The 3,754-nt window shown below is 50.1% G+C and overlaps 1 pseudogene; it reads left to right on the top strand.

Moving 5' to 3' along the window:
* LOC109230590 lies at window positions 1,458-1,869 on the top strand (annotated as a pseudogene).

Raw genomic sequence — 3,754 nt, 5'->3', positions numbered from 1 at the left:
GGTTTATTGATGGACTCATTCAGCCTATTCGTCTCCAGATGGCTAGAGAGGCTGGGAGCGAGATATCCTTTCAGGAGGCGGCCAATGTGGCCCGGAGGATTGAGATGGTATTGTCACAGGGGGGTGGTCATAGGGCAGACAAGAGGCCCCGTCAGTCAGGCCGATTCAGTGGTGCCTCGTCTGGAGGCAGAGATTCGTATGATAGGGGTCAGCCTTCTAGGCCTTTCCAGTCTGCCCTCCAGGTTTCTCACGGTGCCTCAGGTGGTCGTGGTTCTCACGCGCACTATTCTGATCAGCAGCCATTTAGTGCACCGCCAGCTCCTATTAGTGCACCGCCACTTCAGAGTTTCCGTGGTGGTCATTCAGGTCGACAGGGCCAGCATACTCAGCAGCCGAGGACTTGTTACACTTGTGGTGACACGGGTCATATTGCCAGATTTTGCCCTCGAGCACCGAGCAGTTCTCAGCACCAGGGTTCTCGTGCCATGGTTCAGGCACCAGGTGTTCCACAGCCCGCCCAGCCAGCTAGAGGTGGGGGGTAGAGGTACTAGAGGTGAAGGTAGAGGTCATAGAGGTGGAGCTTAGACCGCCAGAGATGGAGGCCAGCCAGCAGCAGGCCGACCCAGAGAGGTAGATCAGAGTGGTGGGGCCCAGCCCTGGTGTTATGCTCTTCAGGCTAGGCCCGAGGCAGAGGCTTCAGATGCGGTTATTACAGGTACGGTTCTGGTTTGTGATCGAGATACTTCGGTACTATTTGATCCAGGGTCTACATATTCATATGTTTCATCTTATTTTGCGTCGTGCTTGGTCATGCCTAGTGATGCTTTGGGTGTTCCTGTTTATGTGTCTACGCCAGTGGGTGATTCTATCGCGGTCGATCGAGTCCATCGTTCTTGTGTTGTGGTGATTGGGGGTTTAGAGACTCGTGTAGATTTGTTGCTTTTAGATATGGTCGACTTTGATATTATATTGGGGATGGACTGGTTATCACCCTATCATGCTATCTTGGACTGTCATGCCAAGACTGTGACCTTAGCTTTACCGGGTATGCCTCGTTTAGAGTGGAGAGGGACTCTAGGTCACTCTACCCGCAGTGTTATATCGTATGTGAAGGCTCGACGTATGGTCGAGAAGGGGTGTTTGGCCTATTTAGCCTATGTTCGGGATTCCAGTGTTGAGGTTCCTTCTATTGATTCTGTGCCCGTTGTTTGTGAGTTCCCTGATGTTTTTCCTTCAGACCTGCCGGGTATGCTACCCGACAGGGATATTGATTTCTGCATTAATCTGGTACCGGGCACTCAGCCCATTTCTATCCCCCATATCGTATGGCCCCGCCGGAGTTGAAAGAGTTAAAGGAACAGTTGCTGGATTTGCTTGTGAAGGGTTTCATTAGACCTAGTGTCTCACCTTGGGGTGCGCCGGTGTTATTTGTCAAGAAGAAGGATGGGTCAATGAGAATGTGTATTGATTACCGGCAATTGAACAAGGTAACGATCAAGAATAAGTATCCACTGCCGAGGATTGATGATTTGTTCGACCAGCTTCAGGGTGCCAGGGTATTTTCCAAGATTGACTTGCGATCTGGCTACCATCAGTTGAGGATTAGGGCATCTGATGTCCCTAAGACAGCTTTCCGCACTCGGTACGGGCATTATGAGTTCTTGGTTATGTCATTCGGGTTGACAAATGCCCCAGCAGCTTTCATGGACTTGATGAACCGAGTGTTCAGGCCTTATTTGGACTCATTCGTGATAGTCTTCATTGATGATATATTCCCGCAGCCAGGAGGAGCACGAGCAGCACCTTAGAGTGGTTCTTCAGACTCTGAGGGATAGTCAGTTATATGCCAAGTTCTCCAAGTGTGAGTTCTGGCTGAGTTCAGTTGCATTTCTGGGTCATGTTGTATCAGCAGAGGGTATTCAGGTGGACCCGAAGAAGATTGAGGCAGTCAAGAACTGGCCTAGACCAGCTCAGCTACAGAGATTTGGAGTTTCTTAGGATTGGCAGGCTACTATCAACGGTTCGTGGAGGGATTTTCATCCATTGCAGCCCCGATGACCAGATTGACCCAGAAGGGTGCCCAGTTCAGATGGTCGGATGAGTGTGAGGCGAGCTTTCAGAGGCTCAAGACAGCTCTGACTACGGCACCGGTGTTGGTTTTGCCTACGGGTTCTGGGCCTTATACAGTCTATTGTGATGCTTCCCGTTGGGCTTGGAGCAGTGTTGATGCAGGATGGCAAGGTCATTGCCTATGCTTCGAGGCAGTTGAAGATTCATGAGAAGAACTATCCGGTCCATGATTTGGAGTTGGCAGCCATAGTTCACGCATTGAAGATTTGGAGACATTCTCTATATGGCGTGGCATGTGAGGTGTTCACGGATCACAAGAGTCTTCAGTACTTGTTCAAGCAAAAGGAATTGAATTTAGGCAGAGGAGGTGGTTGGAATTGTTGAAGGATTATGATATCACCATTCTATATCATCCGGGAAAGGCCAATGTGGTGGCCGATGCATTGAGTAGGAAGTCAGCCAGTATGGGCAGTCTTGCTTATATTCCGGTCGGTGAGAGGCCGCTTGCTTTGGATATTCAGGCCTTGGCCAATCAGTTTGTGAGGTTGGATGTTTCGGAGCCTAGTCGTGTGTTAGCTTGCACGGTCGCTCGTTCTTCATTATTGGAGCGCATTCGTGATCGATAGTATGATGTTCCCCATCTGTGTGTCCTTAGAGACACGGTGCAGCGCGGAGGTTCCAGGCATGTTACCTTAGATGATGATGGAGTTTTGAGATTGCAGGGCCGAGTATGTGTGCCCAATGTGGATGGGCTCCGAGAGTTGATTCTAGAGGAGGCCCATAGTTCCTGGTACTCTATTCATCCAGGCGCCGCGAAGATGTATCAGGATTTGTGGCAGCATTACTGGTGGCGTATAATGAAGAAGGATATCGTAGCATATGTGACTCATTGTTTGAATTGTCACCAGGTTAAGTACGAGCATCAGAGGCCTGGTGGTGTATTTCAGAGGATTGAGCTTCCCGAGTGGAAGTGGGAGCGGATCACTATGGACTTTGTTACTGGACTTCCGCTGACTCGGAAGAAGTTCGACGTAGTATGGGTCATTGTTGATAGGCTGACCAAGTCAGCACATTTCATTCCTGTGGCAGTCTCCTATTCTTCTGAGAGGTTGGCTGAGATCTACATTCGGGAGATTGTTCGCCTTCATGGTGTGCCCGTATCTATCATTTTGGACCGGGGTACACAGTTTACCTCGCGTTTTTGGAGAGCAGTTTAGCGAGAGTTGGGCACACGAGTTGAGGTGAGCACAGCATTTCATCCCCAGACGGACGATCAGTCGGAGCGGACTATTCAGATATTGGAAAATATGCTCTGAGCTTGTGTTATTGACTTTGGAGGTTTGTGGGATCAGTTATTGCCCTTAGCGGAGTTCGCCTACAACAACAATTACCAGTCGAGCATCCAGATGGCTCCTTTTGAGGCTTTATATGGTAGGCGATGTCGGTCTCCGATCGGATGGTTTGAGCCGGGAGAGGCTCGGTTATTGGGTACGGATCTGGTTCAGGAGGCCTTGGACAAGGTCAGGATTATTCAGGATAGGCTTCGTTCAGCTCAGTCCAGGCAAAAGAGCCAGGCAAAAGAGCTATGCAGACCGCAAGGTTCGAGATGTGGCTTTTATGGTTGGTGAGCGCGTATTGCTCCGAGTGTCGCCTATGAAAGGCGTGATGAGATTTGGGAAGAAGG

Source organism: Nicotiana attenuata, chromosome 7 (assembly GCF_001879085.1).
Source record: "Nicotiana attenuata strain UT chromosome 7, NIATTr2, whole genome shotgun sequence".
NCBI lineage: Eukaryota > Viridiplantae > Streptophyta > Magnoliopsida > Solanales > Solanaceae > Nicotiana > Nicotiana attenuata.
Note: the sequence above shows the minus strand (reverse complement) of the source record. Positions and strands in the feature narration are given on the sequence as shown.